This window comes from Falco cherrug, chromosome 4 (genome assembly GCF_023634085.1).
Source record: "Falco cherrug isolate bFalChe1 chromosome 4, bFalChe1.pri, whole genome shotgun sequence".
NCBI lineage: Eukaryota > Metazoa > Chordata > Aves > Falconiformes > Falconidae > Falco > Falco cherrug.
The window spans coordinates 90,641,830-90,669,497 of NC_073700.1; positions in this window are offsets into that span (position 1 = coordinate 90,641,830).

The window sequence follows — 27,668 nt, forward strand, 5'->3', positions numbered from 1 at the left end:
CTTAAAGCTTTTAGAGAAAAAAAAAATATCTTACTTACTTTGACACTATCAATGAAAAATAGTTTTCTTCCCAGCTTAATTCCTACTAAACACTATGAATTAGTAGGTTTTTGATCTGGTTCAAAATAATGCTGTGGTTCTCAAATGCTTCATTCTCAAATTACCAGGTACAATTGGCTGATAAAGCAGCAGGTATCTTTAAATTATGTGCAGCATGGTAGCAATTAAAAGAGATGTCCAATTACCTTATTGGAGGAAACTAGAGCTGCCACATATTTAGGGTATAAAAAGAATTTTTGTAAAAGGTAATACTGAAAAAAAATTGGCATTGATTTTGGTTGCACAGTACTATACATGGGGAATAGTGGCTCAAAACTCTTCACTGGTGAGATAGAACAGGAAAGAACTGGGGCCCTGCGATACTGTAGTTTGAAACTCCATCACCACCTCTCCTCACATTTTAGGAAAACATGGATACAGATCTATACTTAAATCTGGAACCTCATCTGATTTGTACAGCACAGGGTTACATCTAACACTGCCCACAATGACAACAGTCCTTGGACATCATTGCTGGTGAAACAAAATTCCTTTAGAGTGAAAAGCCCTTTCAGGGGAACATGTTGACCACCATCATTTTTCCAACTTCCATCCTTCCACAGTTTTTTCCATCCCACTCTCCTGTCTCCACCAGATCTGAATCTCTTTTTCTGTATGGCAGCAAAGGTGTCTGTCTCAGTCCATCTTAATTACAGCCTTGATTACATATTGTCTCTAATCAAGTTATATTCTTTAACAGAAAACAAGCCCTGATTTTCCATAATGCAGCTATTGATATGTGCAGTCTATCTCATCTTGTGAACTCGTGAAGTCCTGTAGTGTCAATAGCCGTCTGAGAAGTGAACATTATTCCTGCATTAGGGTTTTTTGGTTGTTTGGAGTTTTTTTTCCCATTGGTTTTGGTGGTGGTGTGGAATTTTTTTGTATTTTTTAGCTTTCTAGCATTCTGACATTTCCATCTAGACCTACCCAACTGAATGCATGTAAAAGGCAATGAAATATAGCACTGTCTGCTGATGTAGTCCATTTTCCATAAATGGTTATTAAACAGCCATATTTCATGACTACAAAATCCTATCTTTGTTTATCCCATTACCGGGGAATTCCCATATCAGTATATCAAAGATAAGACAGTCATGAACAACTTCTAAAACTCTTAAGTTAGTTACAGAAACTGTAATATATTCCATTATGTACCTGACAGCTAAGTTTCTTTGATTTCAGTTAAGTGTAATTACAATGAGTAGCATGTAAAATTAAAATTGCATTCACAGTAATACATGAGCATTTACAGTCAGAATCACCAACATAACTCAAAACTGTGAGATGATAGGAGATGGACTTTGCATAACTACCTCAGTAAAGTTCACATGCATGTTTTCAGCAGTATTACATGACCTATACTGTATTCTTTAAGATTTCAGAGGAGTCATTATGTGTGGGATATGTTAAACTATCAGCCAGTCTGTTCTGTAAAAAATCCTTTTTGTTTTTACACATGCAGTAATTACTGTGAAAGTGTACCCCTTTGAAAAGGTAATCATCTTGGTTATTATACTATTATTTTTGGCACTTTATTTTTATTTTAAAGTAAATTATAGAGCAGGCATTCCACATTTTTTTCTTATCTAAATCAGTCACGTCTGTTGCACTTACGTAGGATCCAAAACTATTGACTGAGGGAGGGGGGAAGAGAGGGAGAGGAGGGGATGGCTGGTTTTCAACACAAAGCTTAAGATTCCAGCATGATGTTTCTTCTTCCTTTTTATTTTCCTGCCTTTAACGAACAAAACAAAACAAAACACCTTAAAACATAAAAAATACTATATGCAGATGCAAATGTGGGTTGAAGTATTGTTTCAGAAAAGATGACAAGTGCAGACTTCAGCCCAGACATGGAACTGAATTAACTTTAAATTATACTTTCAGAAACACATCAGGTCTGCTGGGGAATGACCACCCCACCCAGGCCCCCAAGTGCACCTATTGCTCCTAAAGGCAACAACAGGATCACAATTGCATATGTTGTTCATGTCTTCGAAACAATATCATGTAAATAGATAAAAGCCCAGTTGGAGAGTAGGTAGCTGTATTAAGACAAAAATATTGTCCTTCTCAGGTAACTCAAGGGTTTTCTTAATCTGAAAATTCCCCTTATCATTCAGTGGAACATCTCCTTAAATTAAGGAGTTAAGTTCCTTAATTGGATTGGGTATCTATGATCTCATGTCCCCACAGGGGAAAAAGCAAAAAAAAACCCACCTCCACAAACAAAAAGAACTCCAACAGCACAGAAAGAGATGAGAAAACAGGTAAACTTTCTTCTGCAAAACAGAAAAAGCCAAACCCTAACACATGGAGTGATATGCCTCACTGTGGCATAACTGATTTCTTTTCCTTACATTGCCGTCAATATTATGTATGCAAAATTAAGTATGCAAAACCATTTAAAAAAAAAGAAAAGTAAAAATTAGTTCAAATATATTCAAAGCAATAAGAGACGGAGTCCAGAAATTTTTGGAATCCACTAATAAAGCACATTCCTGTTCAATTATGATTAGTAGTTTTTTTGTAATTTACAGTATTGCTGGCTTCACCACTTGTGAGTTATAGACCTTTATACCTCTGCTGTTGGGAATTAAACTACTGCCCAAAGTTAGTATTCCAGGTCTAAAATTATTTTTTCCGCCTTGTCAGAACCACATGAGGAGTTAGTAAATCAGGCCACAAAGAGACCTCACTAGCCACTGATATTAATAGAAAAATCATGAAGAATACATTTGTTGTTACACTGGGAGGGATAGACTGTCTTCCAGTGACAGATTTATCTGTGGAATTCTTACACCTCTGAGCAAGGATTGCAGCACATTGCATTGGAAAAGTACATCTGCTGCACACACAGGAAAAACCCTTCTTGCCACATGCACATTGATTTATACATTCCTATACTAACTGCAAACTCCAGAAAAAATCTAGGGGTACCTTACCTCCCCATATCTACTGGCAGTAAATTGGTCTTTGAATTAGTGATGCCCTAAGTTGCATTCACCTTTTTGGTGACTCTACTGTGTATTAGTGTGTCATTTTTAGCAAAGGTGTCTCTGACATCACATAGCTACTTCAAAAAATGCAGAAAATAAAACAAGTGTCTATTTTGCATTCTGGTGATTTCAAGATGAGACAATCTATAAAAATGCTGTGGCAGACTGTGCATGCATGTGTTGGGAGTGGCAGCCCAAGTCTTTATTTTCTTCTGCATTTTCTTCTTGAAACACTACTTTTTTGTCCATAGCCAGTATTGTTTCAGGAGTGATTTTAATATGTTAAAGATGAGCTTGCAACAAATGCTCTTGCCACTTTTTAATTATTTCCACTGGATTTCAAAGCAGTCATGATGCAATTTACAAGAAAGGATGACTTCTATAACTATTTGAGAAAGTTTTATCAATTGCATCATGGACATTTGGAAGTTCAGCTGTATAAAATTGTATTCTCTACTTTCCCAAGGAACAGAATAATTTGGAAGAAAATAAAGTTCTATCTGATGGAACCTCACAACATAATGTCAAAACAAGAACCAACCAAAAATGCAAACAACAAAATACAGTGACAGAAAGCTCTACGGTAACAACCAGGTGAAAGTTTGCACTATTTGCGGAAGAGTGACTCATGCTGTACTGCTATATGTAATCATTGCACAACACAGGTTGATTAGTATCACGTAGCTGACTCAGGGCATAGGGCTATCAGCTTATCAGAGATCTACTATGCAATGCTGCCTTTTCCAAAAAAGAAAAAGTGCCAAAAAAAAAAAGCATGTGACTTAAGAGAATCAGAAGTTAAATGCAGCATAATGTGGAACCAAAATAAATTTTGAAGAATAAAGTCAATAACTAAGGCAAAAAAAGAACAAAACAGGATCAGGTGAAAGAAACAGGCCTTGTGAAGTGAAGGGAGGACATACTCTATCCCCTGAGGGGAGCCAAATGCAGTCAGAGCTCCAAGCTGGGAGGCTGTAGGCTGTGGTGAGCCTAGGGGGTAGGGTTCCCATCAGCCAATGGCAGGGAGGTTGAGGAGAGGACCTTAACCTTCACTTCCACTCCTGATTCTTGTCCCTGCTCATACGTGCTTTGATCCCTTCAGGATTTTTGGGTCCACACACACTAGCTGTTAAATTTTCTGCTAGCTCTCATACTTCCTTCCCTGAGAAGGTTAAGTGACTTCCCCTCCCTTGTTTGTTCTTGCAAACATTTCCAGCCTTTTCAGTTCTGCTTCACCATCCAGACTATCAGAGGGGCTACAGCCTCTTCAGAGCACATTTCTTATCTCTCACCCATTTATTTGTAATATTTGTAATCTCTATCCTCTAGACCACAGTATGCGGACTTTTTCCTTGTTTACAGGTCAGAGTCCCTTCTGCAATTGAAAAGATACGTTTTGCATAGATTACAATGCTATTACAAAGAAATCCAAAGTGCTAATGATGCCAATAAGTAACATGATGACACTGGTGTATACTGAAACCAAAGGCCTGAATTAATCTAGCTGAAAGGAAATTAGTTTGGAAAAATAAAGCTATTAAGAGGCTAGACCAAGATCTTTTCTCAGCCAGCTGGTCTAAGATGGGAAGAAAGCATAGGTGGATACGTAAACTAGAGTTTTAATTTATACTAAACACAAATATAACGACTTTAGGATATGTCAAGGACAGGACTACTGTTCTGACAGTGTACAGTTAAGAGGAACACCAAAATTTTCAGAGCTCATTTGATAATGGCCTAACTATTACCATCAACACGAGGGAGAGGAGGAGGGGGAGTCAGTAACTTCAGTGGGAATAAAGCTGGGCCAGTAATGAACATCACTGAAAACTATGATATTAGTACAGAGTATGCAAATATCAGTTAAACACCACCTAGAAATAAAATCATACTCTACAAGGTGTCAGCTGAGGAAGATAGACCACTAAGGTTGGGAAACCTGGAGAGGAGACAGGGGGTGAAAAACTTATTTAGCAAAAAATTAAGTCAAACAAACATAATAGCTCCATCTGGAAACACTTTTTTATTTTTTTGGGTGTGGTTCATAAAACTAAAGATTGCAGGCTTCCTTTTTATCCAATGTCCTAATGATCTGAGGGCACTTAAATACTTCAAAATCTTCAGTAAGATACAAAAATTTACAAATTGCAAGTGCAAAATTTTTTTCAATGCAGCAACATAGTTCTTGAAATTATGAGAGTGAATGGCTGAATATCAGTGTAGAAGTTTTTGGTTATGATTAAAAAATGATGTATGCTTTGTTCTTAAAGTACAAACATCTTTGAAGCTTTTAATTAACAAATTTCAAAATATTTAGAGATTATTTAAAACACCCTTAGAATCTCTTCTTTATTGACTTCTGGCATTCCACAAAACCTCAAAATTTCAAAGTGAGCGTATCATACATTAAAGAAGTTGCAAGTGATTAAAACTGGGAGGTTGCATAAGAGTAGCCATGACAGCATCAAAGCCTTCTGGACTACAGTGTAGAGCTTCTACCTTGTTTTCTGTTAAGTTTACATTTAAGATTTAGTTTCATATTTTATGGGACTGATAAACAAAGAAATATGTTATATGGTACTTCACAAAATTCAAACATTAGTGTTTGGCTTCCTGCTTTCAATTCCACTTTTATGAGCCAGCTATGTTCCAGGTTGTTACAAACAATTACTTTATATTTGACAAAAAATCCTCATAATAAGTAAAAGAAACATATTGGAATAGCATATTGTTGTGTTTTCAAGCCAAGAAGCTAACTTGTATATATTCAGAATTGCGGCTATGATAGCTGTATTAAACAATAGTATATTTTGTTCTGAGTTATACTGTATTAAAAGGGTTTCTTAAAATATGTTTTGCCTTCTTTGATGATTGTTTTCTTGCAAAGATAATTCAAACCAGCAAGGGCCCACCCAGCCAGAGCAACAAAAGGTCTAGTCCTTGATGAGCAGTATTTGTAAGCACTCACTACTAATATTAATTAATTTGATAATTTATCCTCTTCTTCTATTCATCAGTTGTCTCCATGTGGTTTAAATATTCATTCTCTATTCAAAACTATTCACACTGGATGAATTTCATTCCTCTTTGGAGAACCAGCATAAGGCATATGCATCACTTAAATCCTCTGAATAGGGTTCAAATAAGTCTCGAAGTGCTATATTGTCTCTCAGCTCATGAATAAATTTCACCATTTGGCTAGATGTAGATTCTTTCTGAACTGCTTGTTGCAAGTCACTCTCTCTGCTTCAGTTGTTGCTGTAGTTTTTAGGCTGTGGCCCCAAGACTTCAGCTCCATAGGCTGGGATGTTTATTTTTGCACCTAGCGGTGCATGCACTACACCTCTTAAATGCCTGTCATTGATGCACTGTATCAGCAGTTCGAGCCCAGTTTACCAGATAAATGCAGACCACCAGCCTGTACCTGCCAGAGTTCTTCACAGGCCCCATGGACTGATCACACCCACTACACCTGGGACATTCAGAAACCATGAACAAATCTCCAAAGTCTTTTCATTTCAACAAGATTTCTGGATGAAAAAGGACACGTACTCAGAGATGTCCAGATGATATGTTTAAATTTAGACTTCTAGTGCCAGGGACCATCATATTCTTACATTTATGTACCAAACAAGAGAACGCTTTTGTGACTGAATTTCTTATGTATGTCCTTACTCCACAAACAAACAAGCAAAAAATAAGCAGAAAACCCCAAACAAGATTAGTTATTTAAAACCTGAACTGAGGGGAATTATTTCAAGTTCAAACTTGACTCTTTTTTGCAAATGTTATGCCAATATTTTTTCCTAGATTCTATGCACAAAGCAATCCCAAAGAGTGAAGTCAATTTCCAGTTTTAAGTAACCATAGAAATGCAGGAATATTTTCCAGCTCTTTTAAAAATAAAAGCATCCTTTTCCATGAAGTCTTTTTACAGTTCAGTATCATAATTAAACCAGAGCTGAAGCAAACATTTTACCCTCTCTAACAAACACACTTATCAGAAAGTTACTTTGAGGGTGAAAGATAAGGTAAAAAGGGAGCTTTCATTAAAAGCCCAGACAGAGCTTCTTCATTCATCCTCCAAAATCATTATGTAGATTGGCAAAGAATGAAAGGTAGCAGTGGGAGTAATGAAGAGACATCATTCTTATACAACAAATATGCTACAGTGATAAGTGATAGAAAATGGTGCTGTATGTACTTAAAAGTTCAACTAAGAAAATCCTTTGCTATGTAAAATTGACACAGTTAGTCCTATTGCCTATTAATATTACTGGAAAGTTTTAAAAGATACAGCTCTGAGAACACTATGTCAGATTAGAAACTGGAATTTAAACAAACACAATCTACAGGAAAGACAAGGGCATTTCTAATTACCTTTGCCCTTTGCCACTGCAAGCTTCTACAAAGTTAAAAAGACCCTATGAATCAACAAGGGAGCTCAGAAAAGTGGCTTTCACTTACATCTGAATTATGTGTAGGCAGTTCCATGACATACAAGCACTCAGACAACAAATAGCAGAGTGCAGCACGCTGCATGTCCCTGACACATCTGGGCTATGTCTTAACGACATAGACCAGCTACACTGCTTTCTCTGAATAAAGTGTACTCTCTGAGCCAGGAATTAGGAGAAACTAGCAAGGGAATGATATATCATGTTCCGAAAACACAGCCAGTATGTCCATGCCTAACTTCTACCTGATCCTGCATTCTTTGGGCTTTCAAAAATTCTTCCCACAGCAAACAAGGCTTTTGTGTGCAGAAAGGGAGCACAGTAAGAAAACACAGTACACTGTTGTATAGCCGTGATGTTCAAATAGCAGAACTTTGAGAAGTGTCATTTCACCTTTTTCCTTACAGCAGTTATCTCAGTTTGTTCTGCAGAAATGCAAAGATTCAGTGTCTTTACATGTAACTGATTATCCTTACTGTCAACTTCAAAGTTTGCTCATACTTTGGTTGCTAGCTCTGAAAGTCAGGGAGTGACTTCCCTCATTGAAGCACTCTAGGAGCCTATTTTCCCCCTGTAGCACAAGAGTTTTGTTGATTTATGCCACATAGCAGGAGGAAAGACTCACACATCCTTTAAAATCCCCATCTTCCTGCGACACAACAAAGAATGGTGCATGGCATTTCATGAAGCTAATTAATTTAATTGATGGAGAGAAGCAGGCACAACTCCTCTGAAAGTAATGTTTACCCTCCCTGTTTACCCCAAGATTTAGGTTGGCTCCCACTGTTAGCTATCAGTTGATAGTTACAGCAATTGCAATGACAGCATGAATCATAATGCAAAAAACATGTTACATATTGAATGATAGATTAGTGAATTTCAGGCCAATTCCTACTGGATTTTTCTTTGCAATTCACTCAACGGATCAGAGTATCTCCTGACTAGAACCACATGGCTTGGTTTTGAAATTTTAACTACTGTAGTGTGCGAGACATTGCCCCCATGGCCTGTAACAAGGAGGGGCTTCAGTGAGATGGCCACCTGTCAGCTCAAACATCAAATACTGCATATTTTTATGTGGGCCCCCTGTCAGACTCCTTTCCCAGATGCATCAATGTCAGGTCTGTTCAACAGTCGGTTTCTCTAAAGGACATGAGAAGTTATAGCTTTGCCATACCATCTCTGCAGCTTGTTTTGGAATAAGGCAGTAGTTTCCCTATGCTCCACAAGCTCTACAGTCTTCATACTTGCTGCCAAGAAAATGGAATCACAATCCCAGTCAAAGGAGACAGGTTCTGTCTAAGGCAGTAAGCTTCAGGCAAAACTCTTTAAAAAAACCCGCTTGCTTAAAAGCCTATTGATTTACTTATGATCTCTGGAAAACTGTGTTAAGAGTAGAAATGGAACTGGCAGTCTCTTGACATCCCACAGCAAAGCAGCTCTTCCCATTTTCTCAGGCTGCTTACAGGAGCATAAGCACTCCTACATAGTACAAGATGGGAAACTTTTCTTCCCTTTGAATTTTTTCTTGTCTATCTGCTTCAATTAGTTTTTTTCCCCCCCTCCTGGATAAATGTGAAAAAATGAAATTAAAAATAGAGTCTATTTTGCTGCCCTGCCAATTTCATAGATTTAATTAAAAAATACTTTGTCTGTGTCAGAGCATGCAAATTCTCTAAGCTGTGTCAGTGGTTATACATCAAGACAACACCACCACACCTCCTCATTGTGTTCATTATGCACTTGAGGAGACACCAGTCATTGTAACTTCCACTTTCACTTTCCTTAGGTGGTCCTGAATCACAATCAACAGCAGTGAAGAATCTTGGTTTTGGCAACTGAAGTATTTACTGTCTTCTATTTCCTTGCATCAAAAGCACTGTAGCCAGCATCCTGTTAAATTTTTTTAAGCCACTGAAAGTCTTAATAGTCACTTAAACCTTATTATATAGTGCCTTTAATTCCGGGTCCTCCTTTTCCGTTTCCCAGTTCAAATGATTTTGATTTGTCTCATTCTCAAAACAATTTGAAAAAAGACTGGAAAAATGAGAAATGTAACAGAAATCTTTAGACAGTTCCATCCACTACACAGAAGCGCTGGTAATATATTCTTTCAGGAAGGATTGCACTACAGGATATATTTCATGCTTCAAAAAGTAACAGCCAAAAAAGGGGTTGGGGGGTGGGGAAGAATGGATTGCGCACAGTAAAAGTAAAATTATAGCCCTCTTGCTTTGGATCTGGTTGCTAATGTGCTCAAAAAGATCTGCGCCTCATCATATTTTATAGGGAGGATATACAGTATGTGCTCTATGGGGAGCCTATATGAGTCCTAACATTGCTCAAAAGGACAGTTAAATAAATGACTCCACCAGTCAAGTCACTGAAAAATTTGTATTTCTGCCAGCTTGCTTCCAACCTCTTTGCATCGACGGATTGTGGTGACAGCAATTATATCATCTATAAAGTTAAGAAGCTGGGAATCCTTACATCAGCTCCCAGACTTGCTTTTTTGTCCCTCCTACAGTTATCACTTGTTATTCTCAGCATTTCCATATTTTCTAAAAGACTATGATAACCAACACAAGCACTATGAAAATATGGATGAGTTTAAGCTGCTCTAAATGATCACAGCCTCAATTCCCCAGCATGCCTCATACAGACTATCACAGGTTGGAAGAGGATGTGTGTTTTCTCTTTGGTCTGTGTGAGCACACATAACAGTCCTTAAAACAGTCTATCCCATTCAGTCCTTAACTGCTAATATTGTATACCCATGTCAGCAAAATATAGGTTGCTGCTTGCAACTAGGGTGATTCAGCTAGAGATCTGGTTCTATGAATCTATTGATTTCCAGGCAGTAGAGGGGACAGCTAAGCAATAAGACTGTTGTTCTGGGTTTATCAGAACATACTGTATGAGGGATGTCTAGACACGCTGTATTCTGAATCATGGCTTTATTTATGGTGCTGCCCTTTTGCTAGTGGTCCCATTTCAGTGGTGACCTCTGGGGAACTTTGGAAACTGTTGCCTGTGTTTCCTTTATTGCTTCTAATGTCCACAAAACATATTCAATAAGGCTATGGCTCCACAGTACAGTACCTAGAGCTGCTGAGAAAGGAGGAAGAAATACTATGAAACAACACTACAATACCTTTCCAGTGGCAAATTTTAGTTTTGTGATAAATACTGGCATGTTCTACCTTAAAATTCTTGGCAAAAGTCTATCTTTTTTTGGCAGAAGTCTGTATGTAATAGATGGGCGATACATTCATGAACAACAATTTATGATTCTGGCACTGCTGTATTTCATGGCTGTCTTAGAATGAGTCATGTTTTTTTTTTTCCTCTACACCCCCCCCCCCCCCCCCCCCCGGCCCCCCGGTGAAAACATTCAAAATCCACTCAAATACTGAATCCGACACAGCTCTGGTTTTGAATTGCAAGTCCTTCACCAGAAGCAGGCCTCTGAACTGGCTTCTGAGAAAATGCCAATAGCATATACCATCATTGGGTGACTACTGACAGAGGCTGATTTAACCAGCTACAAGCTATAGCTAAATGCTCAGGAACACAGGGAGGTTGCTGCGTCTCACTGGCAAGGTGCTTATGGCTCACTTCTCCCACCCACATAAAGGGTAAATCAGGTAAGCTGGCTGCATCAGGCTGAACTGACTTAAGCTGTACGTTACATGAGATGAGTAACAGGCCACGTTCAACAGGAGACCTTACAGGATCAGGCCCAAACAGCTCCATGGCTGTCTACTGCTTAAAGTTGTTACTCCTACTGGCAAGTCTCCAAGTGGGGGGAGGAAGCTGTAGCTCATGATGTTGAACACACTCTAGTTAGTTTATTGCTTGGTACTAATAAAAGGTTTCCAAAGAAGACTGACTCCTGTGCAGCACGCAGACTTTCCTTGTATCGCTTCCAAGAGGGCTTCGCACTCTCTTCACAACTAGCCTGAAATGACACTCTCTTATTCACCTTGTCAAGAAGACATGGACGGTGGAGCCAGTATTCTCCCCATCCTCTAAATTGTCTGTGATGAACATGACTGCTATATATAAACACTAAAACGAAGAAATATTTCAGAAGCACTTTCTGTTTTTTCCTTCATCAAGTTATTTCTTACAGTCTTCTAAGTTTAGATAGCATTACCTTTCACTTAGGCTGCAACACTTGCCAGACGTAACAGACATTTCACAGTAACCTTAAAATAATGATTTTGATTAATCAAATCCCATGAAGCAACAAAATCTGAATTAGGGGAACTAACAGTAAAGCCCAGCAGCTATGTAATTCAGAGGTGGGACAAAATTATTAGCATTCTAAGACTGTCCAGCAAAAAAGAAATACAGCTTGCATGGTACCAACACTTTTCAAGGAGAAAAAAATGTTCAGACAAAAAGAAAATACTTACTGCAGGAATGTCAAGCAAAATTATTGCTATTTTGGCATTCAGATTTAAAGAAATCTAGGTGAAATTATATTTGAGTTGAAAAGTTCAATTAAAACAGAACTAGAAAGCCCAAAATGTTTTCATCAACTCATTTTGAAAATTTTAAACCTGTCAGATAATTCTCCTCCCCATCCCTCTCCCCCAGTCAATTTTTTCAAAGAGAGAAGGATCAGGACTTCAGATTAGAATATGCCTAATATTTGGGAAAAGTCAAGACCAGCTCCAACACATTCTTGTGGTTTTAAGCTCATTTCTACATTTATTTAAAGGATTTATTCCCAGTTATTTTGGGGAAGCTTTTATGACTTTCTCCATCTATTGAGTGCATTGGAATACTTTCCCTAGCATAGCTGTCAACACAGTTTAACACAACAAAAAATGGAACAGGCTAGATAGAGTCCAATTAAAAATAATATTCAATCCAATCAGTCCAGTGCAAGAGTCACATATTGTTATTCTACAATGACTAGTCTCCTATTAAAGTGACTTTTTTTTTTTTACTAACTGGTAGAACTTTGGTTAAAGACTTTGTTTTGTCTTACTCTCAATATTCCATGCCAGAAGACGATTTATTTTCTTCTTTTCCATGAGCCCAGAAGTTACTGCAGATTCCACCAGATTTCTTGCTAATGCACTTGTAAGAAGCTGTATAGGAAATAGAGGAAGGTAACTCAAAACATCATTATCTTGGCCTCTAAGAGCCATGTACTTCAAGCATGCCTGGACTGTGAGTATAGGCAAAGGGATGTCTCTTTTCCTGTAAAAAAATGCTGAGCTTTTTCATATCTGATTTGAGGATGCAATTTACAGCTGAGAATGCAGGTAGTCCATTTTTGGTGGACAAAATATGTTGTGGTGAGGAATACTTTGATGGCCCTACCAGTTGTTCCATGCTAGATCTCATGTGTTTTTTCTGGTTAGTTTTCTTGCTTTCAAAAATGGCCATGTCCTCTGAGATTTACATAGTCTCTGGCACACCATCTAGCAAATATCACTTATTAAAAATCTGTGTGCATCCCTTCATCCGAAGTCCCTATACAGCAAAGAATGCTTCAGTGCATTAGAGGCACTTTCCTTCCTGCCCACAGCAAGACTGATTTCAGGATTTCCCAAGCCACACCATGAACCATCTCAAAAGTGAACCCAGCAGCACTAAGTTACAGTTCCTTGATCAGCAGAGCTCTAAAAAGAGGTTTAGCTTCCTTCCCATTCCTTTTCCCAGCTGTGCATTCCAGCAGTGGTTCCTGCTGATGCACACATAGTCCAAAGTCATGTCTCTGGATGCCCACTAGTAGCCCAAGCTTCTGCTGAAGTTTGTGTTCAACATAAAGGAGAGCACTCCTCCAATTTCCTGTCCTGACCTTTTTGCCTTCTCTATAGGGGATACACGTTCAACCTAATTAAACTGTATATGTGACAAAGATCTTCTAAGTAGCTGCTATCAGCAGAACTCAGGCATGCTCTGTATCAGTGTGCTGTGTTTTAGGTCTAGAATTTTAAAGAGCAGTTGGCATTTCCCATATCAGCAGTGCAAGAGCCAAATAAATCTTTCAGCTGTGATCCATTTTGAGAAGTGGCTTGGATACTGTGACTACATCCCCATCAGGACCCCAGGTGTTAGAAAATCTAGCTTTTGGATCTGAGTGCTACGGGAGTCCCAAGACACGCCTCAATGCCTGTATTACACCTGTACAGTACAGTGAGAATTTCCATCTGATGAGAGGTACATGTACACAAACTTTAACTTGCTTGAAGCCTATGGGCTTAAGGGAGAAATAAACGGAAAGATTTTTAAAACAGGCAGATATAAATTCAGGTATAAAATGGATTCAGGAGGGAGGACTGAAGCAGAAGGATTTATAAAGAGACTTGGATAGAATCAGTGGCTTGGCAATCCATCCAAATGTAATTTTCTCCTAACGAATACATACTCTAGGACTAAACGTGCTGACACTGTAGTCTGAGTATATACATTTTGTTTTCTTCTAAAAAAAACTCTGTTCCCCCTACCAAAAAAAAAAAAAAAAAAAAAAAGGCAAGCACACAAGCACTCCAAACATGCTCCAAAAAAGGATGTGGATGTGAAAGGTGAAATGTGACCTGCGCTCCTTGGAGGCAAAAGCCAGCATGCACCACTGTGTCACCTGGACTTCTGACACTCTCTGCATTTATACTTAATCAGTATTAATCTTGATAATTATTTACCCTGAGGGAATCTAATGAGATGCCAGTTGGTCTGTGCATATGCTTTTATATTCTGCTTAGACTAAATAAGCAGGGTAGGGGGCTAGGGAGAGTCAGGATTTCTGTCAGTGGGACCCTGTCTACATTCTGTTGGTTCTACCATCTCCCTGTGACACAACGCATATTTGATATTCCCTTGACATGAGTGTCCTTAAAAGAGAAGTTCAGGATAGTGGTCATGCATCAAAACATGTAAGAGACAACAGGTCTCAGAAACAATAAACTATCACATAGAGAGGTTGATAGAGGAATGAAATCTAAAGGGTAAGAGACGCTTCTTAGCATTCAGCGGAAAACAGCAGCATCAATATCACTGATAGCATAATCTTGCTTAACCTTACTTTTAAGGACTGGGCTTAAGGGTCTAAAAGCTGATTTTGATAGTAGGTGCATACACTCTTATGCAATGCATTATCCTTACACCACAGTTGCGTTTATAGAGCAATTGTTACATGGCACAGACTACTTTGCATGCAGAACAAGTTAGTGAATGCTGGAGTGCCTGTGAGGAGTCTCACTGTAACTTTTGATTGTTTCCAAAATTGTTTAGTCATATCTTGAATATTAAATTTAACCTAGATCTTCACAGATTTCATTTCTAGAGCCCTTCCAAGTAAAGAGTTTCCCTGTAGTGCACCTGATTTAAATAGATTTGATGGGAGATTAGACAGCATAGTAACAAGAGACATTTACATTTTTAAAAAATGACCCAGGTAAACGTAGACAGTAACACTCAATAGGTAAATGCAAGGAACTATCTCCATGGATAAACCATAGATAACTGGAGAGACGCTGTATTTCCATTTCCCCCCCATAGTTTTTCCATATGCTTTATGGAATAAAGAGCTACAACCAAGAATAAAACAACCCCAGCTCTCCCCATAGTACTTTAGCATGAAAAAGGTGAAAAATGTCTTGTGAAAAGGTGGAAATAGACCAAAAAGCCCCATGAACACTGAAATATTTTGGGGCTCCTCATGAAGAATAACCTAGAATCAAAACCGTTACAGCCAGAAACCTGCCTTTGCTTCAAAGGAGTTCAGAAAAGCAACAGCAGCAATGATTTTGAGAGGGGACTCTTAAAAAGAAAATAATGCAAGCACACTGAAGGCAGAATTCCCTGCTCAAATGAACATCTCTCCCCTGTTAAGATAATATTGTCATCCCTACGGTACAAGATTACTTGAACAAGCCATCTCCCCTCCTTTAAAATAGATTACAAATTCTACTTTTAGCACCAGTTTACCATTCTCCTTGAATATGATGTGGGGGAGAAATAAGGATACTCCATACCTCCTTCTAACTTTGGACCAACAGTCATCCTTTATCACAATGCCTAAAGGAAACTTTTGGTAAGAGTCTTTTGTTGAAATAAGGACAACATCTCCCTGAGGAGGCTGGAAAGGGGAGAAAAGAATTAGCCTGGCTAGAAGAAGGGAATGAGGGTGATGAGATGGAAAACAGAGATGTTGATCTGGATTCAGTACAGGATCAGAGATGGGAGGGAGAGATGACTCTAAGTCACCCATCTGCTCTCCTAATTCTGGAACAGAATGAAACTGTACCCAGTCTGCCCAGACACAACTCCTACACGCCTGGGTGAGGGAAGTGTGGAGCATATAGATGACTCCATTGGATTTATTCCATTTCCACTAGGAGAAATTCTGGCTGCCTTTTTAGGGCAGGCAGGCCTTGGTTCCCTGAGCTGTGTAAAGCGAGTATCTTCCCTGAGAGACTGTGAAGCCTTTTTTGTCCTCCTTTCCTCACATTCTCACCTTGGACCCCAGAATTATGGCAGCACTGGCCAAAATGATCATCTGAAGTATCTGTAAGCTTTGCCTGCTCACTTAACTCATGCATAAAGGTGGGGCGGATGACCAGGTCCCCGTCTAGAGAGATACTGCTTAGTTGCCTGAGTACAATCACCAGTGTAAACCACTATGATCATGAACAATTCAAATAAGCTAGATTCATAGACTGTAATAACAGTTAAACTACATATTGAAGTTGGTAAATGCTACCTAGTGAAATGCCTTACAATTCTTTGGGTCCTGTAAAGCCTGAATGTATTGCTTAGGACAAGTAGTCACCCATTTAAAGGTATTTCTATATGTATTTGGATATTTCTTTGTAGTACCACAACAGACAACCCAGATCTGAATATATGTGTCATAATTATCACAAATTGCTCAAGAGAATTCAGATGAATTGGGTATATGTCACAAAATTGAAAAGTTTTATTTCAAAAGTTAGAGTTGCCAGGGAACAATGTTATAGTTACCTACTACATCATTATTTACAAAATCCAAACATATAAACCCAAAAAAATTAAAAACCAAGGGCATCATAAATCTTAGATGGTTCATAGTCAGACAAAAAGACATTCTTCTTAAGAAAATATTTCAGTATGAGACACAGAGCCAAACTCCACATCTTGGGTCGGTTTTCTGCTATTTAGATTTCAATTAATAATCGATTTAAAATACACTAAGTGGGATTTTTCAACCAAAGGGCTGTTATGGTTTGAGGTTTTGTTCTTTTCTTTTTTTAATAAAACACTTAGAACAGTAGTTTCTTGGTTATGGTGTCATATATTCACTTTAACAGAACTGCTTCTGAGGAATACAATGACAGAGGTTAAATGACAAAATTTTAGAAAGTGACTCAGTAAGACCAAAATCACCATAACTTAAACCTGGAAAAACCTATGAAAATATCCTGCCATGTGACAAATAAAACATAAAAATGTTCTTAAGTATTTTGAAACAAAGAATTAGTATGTATTAGAATTCCAGCATAAAGCTTGTAGCAATGAATTCTTGTTTTATGTGTGTGAAAATGTCATATTAATATTTACTTTTTGTATTTTCTAAAGAAAAAACCAAAACGGGTACTTTTCTTGTTCTCATAGAGGTGGTGTTTTTGTTTTCACTGACTGCCTTCTTTTCCTCATCAATCCCTAACATTTTTTTATTTTCCCCTTATGTCCCCACCCCCCCTTTCTGCCATTGACTAAAACATGGAGGCAGCAGACAAACAAGAAACTGGAAAAAAATATTTTATTTTTTTTTTTACACATAACTTGCATTAGATGAAATCCTCCCATGACAAGGAAACTCAAGAGCAGAGGAAGATCCTGCGCATGCTCAGATACCTCTCCTTTGGGCAGTATGGATGTGGCTGCTTCAGCAGTGTGAATGCAATTAACATGCACCACATAGCTAGAGAACTTGTATGTGAGTGTGGACACTGCTGCCAAAGACAAGATAAATGCAGCCTCAAGGCAAAAGACAAGAAAATCCGTGTGGGTTTCCTCCCAGTCAGCAGGCCTGCCAGAACTAAATGGCTAATAGCAGAAAACGTTATTCCATCATGTCAGCATCTCCTCTCTTTTGCAAACATGGAAGGTCTAGGGCGAGTTATTATCTCATACTAGGTCTCAGACTAAAAGACTAGGTCCCCTGCTGGCACTGAGTTGATGGGTCTACATCTGCTCCAGCATGACCTTTATTTCAGAGGTAGAGCCCCCACCTACCTCCCTCTGCAACAGAGCTCAAACCCTGCAGGTTTTCCTTAATCCCTAGGGGATCACATTCACATCAAAGATGACAGCAGCACCCCAAGGGACAATTCAGCTTCCCAACATGCTTGCACAACAGATACTCTCTTTTTAATGGAAGCAACAGTGCATGGAATAGCAAAAAAATGCAAATAACCAGTACAACACTATCTGACCCTGCTCTGTCAATTTTGCACCCTTCTCCTTGCCCTTGTTCATTCCCTATGTCAACAAAATTACAATAATATCCAAGTCACTAAGGTTATATAAGCGTATACAGAGAATTCTGAATAGAATTTCTTTTGCTCTTGTTAGGAGTTCTGTGTTTCATAGGTTATGCTGCCTTTATGCTTACATTTTGTTCAAAGTTTGAATTTATAACATACAATGTTAGAGGTAAGACGATTGTCACCTAGTAACATCAATTTTTATTGTCTTTGAAGTTATTTGTCCACATCCTGACTCTTCATCACACCCCATTTTCCTTTTGGAACACTTATCTCCATCACTAGGAAACCCTTCATGTTCTGTACAATGCTACATGCTCTCAGGCCTACAAATCAATACTCACCATACCTTTACTTAGCTTCTGCAACACTTCAAAGAAATGTTACATGCTAGTTTGTGGAGCATTTTATGGTGCCCTCAGAGCACTGGCTGGTCATATGATTTAAGCACGCCTTATTTTCAGCTATGAAAAACAGGAAGTGAGCAGAGGAGGTGAGAAATAAATTATTTTTTACACTAAATGCAACCATTAAACCCCACCAAAATAATTTCCTTGTATGAGTTTCCATGTAACGATTCCTACAGTTGTCACAGAGGCCTTTTGTGAACAAAAGGGTTGGGTTTTATGTTCACAAATGGGAAGGAAGCAGGTCCGTGGCACAGTCTCTCTGCTAGAAACTCTTGATCTGAAGTCTGGGATGTCATAAGTTGGCACCAAAATAGAAACACTCAAGTGATAGCGGAACGGACAAACCGCAGGCCACCAGATAGGAAAAAATATGATACCCTAATGTGAGGCCCCACAGGCGGTAAAGAATATCTGGACAATGTTACCAAAGAAAGGGAAAGAGAGAGAGAGGCAGAAAAAGGAACTACAAATATACGTGCACAATATTGTGACCAAACATAAGGGTGTTGCATTGTCATTTTACCTCTTTACCAAAGATACACTGGTTAAGTATTTTTTCAGAATCATAGAAGTAATTAAGCTATGTACCCTCTGTTTGCTTATATATGCACTGTAATGCTTTATCAGTCTGATGCAAACCCCGTGGCAAAGACTGCTGTTGATGGGAAGATGCTTCTATACAGACAGTGCATTACTGTATCTAAATGCATGCTGCTTTACCTATTTACTGATTAACTGGTACTCATTATTGACTCCTCAACCTCATTCTATTAAATGCCATCTCATAATTTTTCTGATAGCCAGATGCCATCATTGTGGGGTCTTGGTTTTCCATTAGGCTATAGTAAAACTTAGAAGTTGCTGAGAGCACAATATTATCAATTTCTCCTCTTCAGGGTGAAATGTTCATCCCTACTATGCAACACAAGGTCTTAACTTCATACTTCATTTGATGTTGTATTGGCAACCTCCCAGAAAATAGTTTATCTAGGTACTTGTATGGCACTCATCACTGCAGTATCTAGTGTCTTCCAAAATTCAACCCTCTCTTAATATATGTGCTTATCCACAGTTTGTGTGTCTGCCACAGAGTAATACTACCCAAAATAGCTCCTTCCCTCGTTCTGAACTGCAGCCCTCCAAACCTGGCTGCTAAGATAGCATTGCTGAAACATTTGATGCCAGCCTAAGCAGAGAAGGGCAAACTCTCTGTGATTCTCTACAGCACTTGTAAGCAAACCAGTGACTCTGTATATGCAACAATACCAGGACAGGAATGGTAGCAACAGCAGGGGACTCAACTTGAGCACAGAAATTGGATGTTTATTATGTTGACCGTTGTACTGAGTAACCTGAGAACGAATTACTGGGAAGCTGGCTTATAAAAAGGTTTGCCAGGAAGTCCAGATAATGCTGAATGAAATACAGGTATTTTTGGTGACAAACCCCACCTGCGCTGGTTCTCAGCTCAGCTAAAGGCTGTTTATGGACCAATGTAGGATAGGACAATGCTGTCTAGAAGCACAGATAGTAAAAATATTGACCAAAGATTGTGAAAGTACAAGTCAGCACTGAAAGTAGCCTTTTCAACATCTGCTCAGTATCAGCACAGCTGTCAACAGTGTGTGGATTCAAATACATTCCTTGAGAAGCCTATGTTCACTTAGGATGAGCTTGCAGTTACAGACAAAAATCAATGATGCTGTAACATTCATGAAAGACAGCAGAGGGGGAAATCTTACTTCACCAAGTTGATAAAACTTGACAAGAAGGATCTTCCTTTAGTCACGGCTTCTACTCAACCCATTTTGGGCTTTGTAGAAAAGGAAATCCCGTGGAGACCATAAAGATGTCCCCAGAAAACAAGATTGGTTACAAAAATTTCATTCAGGAAAAACTCTGAGAAAAAATATTTTGCTTTAGTCATAGTCTTTATGATAAATATGAGTTTATTTTGAATTCGGAACCTTATGGTTAACACAATGCATAACAGAGTGCCATGGTCCTTCATACAACAGAGAAAAGCCTGAAAAATGGCATCTGATTTTTACAACAGCAAGTAGTGGTAATCAACATTGCATTATATGGTCATTTTGTTTTGGTATAGCAGAGGACAAGACAACCTGCAAGCTTCAGATACAAGTTTGAGTTGGAAGACTACCTGCCCTCTCCACACAGGACACCAGACCAAAGATAACCACACAGAATATAATTTTCCATATTTGCTCTGGTAGCCCATTCCAAACAGCTCTCCTTCACAGATCAGTTTGCTGCTTTATACTTAAGGAACTTGAAGACAGGTTTGAGAACAGTGTGAGGTCAATCAGCTCTTCAATAACTTTCTGAACAACCATCAGTTTAAAGGAAAGCAAAATACACACCTTTGGAGGAACACAGTACTTCTGCAGCATATTTGATAAAATATTCTTTATAGATCAGGAGTACTATCAAGCCCTATGACAACCCTGATGGAGATACAGGAATGTGTATCCAGATGATGAAGCTATCTTTTGGCAGGCTTACACCAGATGAATGTAGCCAGCCTAAAATAAAACTTTCCACAGGACTACAAGCATCAAAACTATCATGTTAACCATACTTCTGTACAAACATGCTCTGTGCTAGCCATACATCCACCACAACACCCACAAGGAGGTTCATTACATAGTCCTGTGGGAGGGGCAGGATGCACTAGTAGCCAATTAACCTGCTGGGTGGGGCATAAGGAAAAGTGCATCCACCTGGCTGGTCCTCCTGGCAATATCATTCTCAACTTGTCTGTTAATTAACTTCTGGTAGAAACTGCAACTTCACTCAATCTGTTCAGTTCACATACAACCTCAAACATCTATTTGGGGGGAAAAAAAAGAAGAAACTTTGATCTCTGAAAAGGTCATTATACTTTATAGCTTTAAACATGACATGCAACCTAGGAAAGAATCTTTGAACTGGCTTTTTGTCTGTGTTACCCACAGCTGTCATCTATTATTGTTAATAAAGTTTATTAGTAATGTTTCACAATCGTATCCTTGTAAATGAATAAAAAAGAACAAATCCAGGGTGTTTGGCTGGGGCTGTTTGGATTTTTTTTCATCAAAAAATAAAGATTCTCCAAATAATTGCATTAATTTTTGAGATTCTATAGTGTAGCATGTATTTTGAAAACATTAGAGATTTTCAGTAGCAGTCAGCACACTTGCAATGAAGGAGATTAGAATAACTTCGAGTTTCACTATGTCTACTGATACAGACTCACACAGGGAATAAAATCTGTAATGGATAAAGAACTTTAATTTCACAAACCTGGCCCTAATCTTCAAAGTCATTCCTTAGCCACCATGCAGTCAGTAAGCAGTGAAACAAACAGATCTTCTTCGCTGATCACCCATTTACTTTTTTTCTATTGATTATATCAAATTTTTGAACTAAAATACTAGTAGCATATTGGGAAACACTGAAGTCACTAATCTCCTGACAGAAAGTGCTTACTTTGCATAGAGATGTAGCTAAATAGCATATACTGATGCATCTTTACCCATGCAAAATAATTCTTTGTCTACAGTTCTGGACAGCTCTCATTTAATTTGATTCTATTAAATTTCTGGAGTAATCTTCTACCTGGATTGCCATGGTGCTACATCAGTAGGTCACAGATGTTAGAAGGGTGAAAAGAGGGGCATGGGAAGTAAGATTTGCAGCTGATGGCAGGTAGAGTAAAAAGGCAATTAACAGACTAGAGACTAGAGCATCAGGTTTGTCTGATGGAGAAACAGCTGTCTCAAAGAAAACCAGCTTGGGCTTTTCTTAAGAAAATGGTGCTTGATCATATGAAGAGATGTGGCAAAATAAAATCACCTGGTTTAAGAACTTTACAAAGAGATGACTGGAAACACAGAACGCTTAACCTGTGACCTTCCCAAACTCACATGCAACCTAGGCATACAACCAACCTCAGTGTGTCAGAAATTGGGAGCTCTGGGCATGGGCAGTCTCCAGACCAAGACAGCATGTCAGTGGGAGAAAGCACATGACAAAACAAATCAAGATAAGTGTCTTGATCATGGCTCCTTGGTTAAGTCTGCTAGAATTCTCAAAAAACCCAAGGGGCTGGGGTGGAGAGGATGTGTTTTTTTTCTCAGCTGCCTCTCTTACAATTAGACTCCGTAGTGATATAACTACAATAGAAACATGATTCATTTGCTTCAAGCTGCTAATTTTATAGCATTGTTATAACTTAACTCAGTTTGCTGCTAAGTCTTAGTTTTTGCACAGATTCCCCTATTCAGTGGCTATGCTGAGAGGCCCTGATCCACTTGGAATAACTTTGACTGTTATCATAGGATAAGATCCCAAGAAATGTTGAGATGTATTCCAAACTGTGGCACAGACACTAACTGGTATCTGAAGCAAATAACTAACCTCTCTGACTTGATGTGACCAGGTAGATTTTAAATTGGTAATTGCCTTCAAAGGAAGGATTTTGCTTTTCAGCAGCAAGGGCTGTGGTTTCCATTTTCAAAATAGAGATCAAGAGAATCAAAATCTATCTTTAATTATTTACCTGAAAAACATGTTCCCTCCTTCTGCAAGAGCAATGATCAAAAAACAATTTGGTTGCTCAAGTTCACTTAACAAAGGTGTAACTTTTAAGTGCAGATAGCTCTCTTGTACTAGTACAGTGTACAAATCTTCAATGTGTATGTTTGTTATGTGTTGTTAGTTACTTGTCCTTACTGCCAAGTCAAAAGAATGTAAAAATACCCACTTCCATTATAAGTTCTCTCATATGTAAATTCAACTGCTTGTTCAAATATTTGTTAGAAATGAGACCTTTCCAAAAACTGGAAAGAGGCAAAGTCAAAGGCTGGCCAAAGAAAATTAAGAGAAACTTTGCAACAAAAATGCACCATTTCCCCCCTATCCTTCAATGTTCACAGTTTCATCTGTTAGCTAATGCTAGTAAAGTGATTGGAAGTTTAGAAGCCTCACATTAAGTAAGAGATGGGTACAAATCTAAGTTCTGGAAGGGAGCAACCTAAAATTCTCTAATGGTTTGAATTCAAATCTATTTGGCAGCATGGAGCCATCTTTGATTTAATGGCTAAATAACAAATATTTGTCTGGGAGAACACGGACAAACTGTTTCCCGAACATAAAACAGAATCCCTTCGAGATTTTGGACCACACAGTCTTGTTCTTCCTTAATAGGCTCCAGTAATTTGAGAAATTACATTTTATCTCATAAGTAAAATGAAAAGAAGGATGCTTCCAACACACTGAAGTATGCTAAGTTTTCAGGTTTGGTTTGGTTTTGTTTGGTTTTTTGGGTTTTTTTACAGTATAAATTTTTATTGACATCATATCCATGAATCTTATGCAAATGAAACTATTTGGTTGAGGAAGACAGAGCAATTCCAAGATACTTTCAATGTACAAATTAATCTTAGGGGGCCTAACCTTACTTGTCTTTTTATTACATCTAACTTGTTCTTTTAAAAATTCTTCAAGCTAAAGGTTAACAGCCTTGCCTCCTCATGAATTGTTCTTTCTACCCCTTTTAAAAACTGGGCCTTCCTAGTAGAATAAGATACTACATTCATTTAAATATATTTTGACAAATAAATTTAATCTTATAACACCATTCTGTAGTTTCCCATAGCTTGCTATTAAAAATACATAGGCAAATGTTGGAGGAGTCTGAGTCTAAAGGGACCTTAATGTCTAAAGAGATATAGATTGAAATCCCTTTTAATCAAAATCCTGTGTCTCCTATATTTTCAGACAGAAGACTGAATATCATTAGCCAACATATTCTTCAGCAATACCAGTATGTTGGAGAAAACATAACACACTGATCTCAGTGCAGTGGATGAAGCAGGCTGCTCAGGTACGATGCTGAAAAATCCACTAATGTAAAAAATTCAGTAGAAATCACACACACACACAAAGCACTAAAATTTATCTAGATAGAAGCATTTACTTGGTTTTACATTTGTCTTATGGTGAAGTTTAATTTTGTTTTCTATACAGCATTTGTATTTTCTGGTTTATATATTACTTAGCATTGTTTTTTTGGGTGTCATCGCCAATTTTATTCCTGTGTTTAATATTTTAGTTTTTCCACTTCCTGCTTAACTATGGAGTTCAGCTGATTTATGATTCTTTTTTTATTGTTTGTTTGTATAATTTGGTTGAGGTATAGATAGCTGTCTGTTTTTATTGGTTCTTTAAATTGGTTGTTCCCATGGTAACTTTTTAGTGCATTCTTTCCTGAGGTTTGAAGGATGCTTTGGGGCTTTTCTGTGGTGGTCTGGTAATCTTCACCAGACTGCAGCATGTCTTTATGTCTTCCTCCATGTTTTGACCATCTTAGTTTCTTAACTCTTTGCTGCTTACGTATGTCCGGTAGCCTCCCATAGTACAATTTCTATATTGGCATTTAAATAAAAGCAACGGAAATATAAAAATCATACAGCAAAAATAGATACATTATTTAAATATAATCTAGGCATAGGTGTAAGGAAATCTGTTCTTTTTCAACCTGGATTCATGCTCTCAGGAGTATCTCTTGTGTTACACATGGAAGCATGTATAACTGTGCCAGTATGTGTTGAGCCTAATTCTGCTTTGAATGTCCCAAGCCTTTTACAACACACAAGCAACAGAACAACTTAAAATATAGCTTGCCTGCCCAAAAAGAATTTCTCAAGATCTCCCCCCCAAAATCATAAAGTAAACAGTGGTAACTCTAGATCACTTGTATAAAACTCCACACAGAGAAAAAACAACCAAACTTCCTGACCACTGCTGCACTCCATTCACAGCAATGGCCGTAGAGGTCCTGAGGTTGCTCTGCTTTCTTGTGAGAACTGGGTACACCTGAGGACAGCCCCAGGCTGCAGAGGGGTCCAAAAGTGGCTCAGAACTACTCTTGTCCCTTCTGTTTCCTGTCCAAGTACAGCTGAGTGAAAGCAGAGCATCAGACTCTGTGTAACAGGGTGACCTGAGACCACATCAAACCCTCTGCCACAGAGCTCTGTCTGAGGCATGACAAAGGTGGAACTGTCCATATTTCAAAGCTTGTGTTCTGGAAACCAATTTGCTAGTAAAAACAGATTGTCTAACACTGCAAAAGCTGCACATACACCTTCCAGAACGTTTATCAGGTAGAAAAAAGGCATAGTACTGATAGATCCTGATTACATGCAGCACATCCATATCCTGGTGCGGCTCAGTGCTGGAGAGGGGCAATTACCCTCAGCATGTTATGCAAAACAGAAAAACGAAGCTGTGCTGAGCCAAATATGAAATCTTTCCTGACTACTGAGATCACATGCATGTTCACATTACTTTAGAAAATTCAGATTATTTTTTGTTTTGGTTTTTTTTTGTGAAAGTCAACATGCTACATGCTGGGTTAAAGTTTTCAAGCAACTTGTCCTCAAAGTCATCACAATTTCTTCTCTTTTATAATGTTTACCCTTTAAAAAGCCTTGTAGACTAGAGCAGTTCATGGTATGGGATAACCGTATTTTTATGAAAAAAACCCAACCCAAACCAACAACTACAAAATACTCTTCTAATAGGCTAGCCTTCTCCACTAAATTCTGTAAATGTTCAAATAACCTCCAAAAATAGTATTGACTGAAAGTTTGACATTTTCTTTTGCAAGGGCAACTCTGTTACCATAATTCTTCACATCCATTTCTACTGAAGAAAACACACAAAAGGAAAAAAAATCTAAATGCACAATGCAGACTTCTGTTTTAAGAACATGCAAAAGTTGATAGCTAAGGATATGTATGACCAGATGGCAGAAGTTCAGAGCTTTTTGCATTCATGATGTTGAGAGATCATATGAATTCCTGGGGAAGTATGCAAACCAGTTGCTAAAAGGGCAGTTATGGAAATATTTAATCATGGGAACAATTATGTGCATCATTTTTCCAAAGTGTCAGGAAGAAAGCAGCTTTGAGAACTTATTCAAGCCATCTGCAGACTCAGGCAGACCACAATCACTTAACACTGTTCATCGTTGGAAGGTAATATTTACAACCCAAGGAACTACAGGTGGATTTAAGAGATTTAAATTAGTGAAGTCTTTGAGCATTCTGTAGCAGCTTTGGAATAAAAAGGAAAGCATGCAGAAACAACCCTGCCAGGAAGTAAACCCACCTAATCCTAGGGTTTTGTGCATGTGGCTTGGTAGATTGAGCAGAGATTTCTTTAAATTAGTCCTATTCTTTTTGCCTAATCTTTTCTTGGTAGAAATGGATTACAGCAGCACAGCTGCCTTTGTAAAATGTCATCTTGAATCTTGCACTAATTTTGGATGCTATTTATTTGGATTGCCTTGGAATAAAATTATTATATTTAATGGAGAATGATATGCTCACCTAAAAATTTTGCAGTTTATTTTTCTCAATATCCCATAGTAAGAGTAGTTCTGTATTGCAGTCTACACTGCAAAGCATTATAATTGCGGCCAGTAAATTATATAGGCTTTTGGATGAGATAATCCCATTAGGTTTCCATAGTAAAGCACTGATTTCATTCTCACTACCATTCTATAGGATGTTTCCACAGGGAAAATTTGAGCTAAAGCAGAATCTCTAGTATCTTCTTCTTGGCCTCAAAGCTACTACAGAGCATAACGATTATAAACTGATAAATCATTTCAATGGTTATGACATCCTCCATTGACTAGAAGGGCAGTGGTACATACACACATGCTGCTGCCAACATTAAATAATGTCAGCTGAATTAAGTAAATGATGATTTAGCTTCAGCTAAGCTTTTAAGGGCAAATTTTCTTCCTCTCAAATAGGGATGATGGTTGCACTTCCTATATTCAGATCTTGTTACACTTTAAAAGTCCAGTTTACGAGTTTGGTGATTTCACTAGGCATTTTGCCCATGCTGAAAGAGCAGGATGTTGGAACTGAGTCCTGCCGTATAGATTTAGAAGGATGAAAAGGTACAGTCAGTTTGAAAACTCTTAAATTCCCACTAATTTGTGGACATGAACAAGCTTCACACAGCACAGATACCCATGTGCTTTATTCCAGAAATTTTTACATCCCACAGAGTTGTAAATAATTCCCAAACTTTGGATGCATTAATCTTGTTGTATCCCAGACTCCCTGTCCCATCCCCCTCAAAAAATAAAGAAGTCAACAGTGCTCCAATAACTGATAGGCAGTCTGAGTG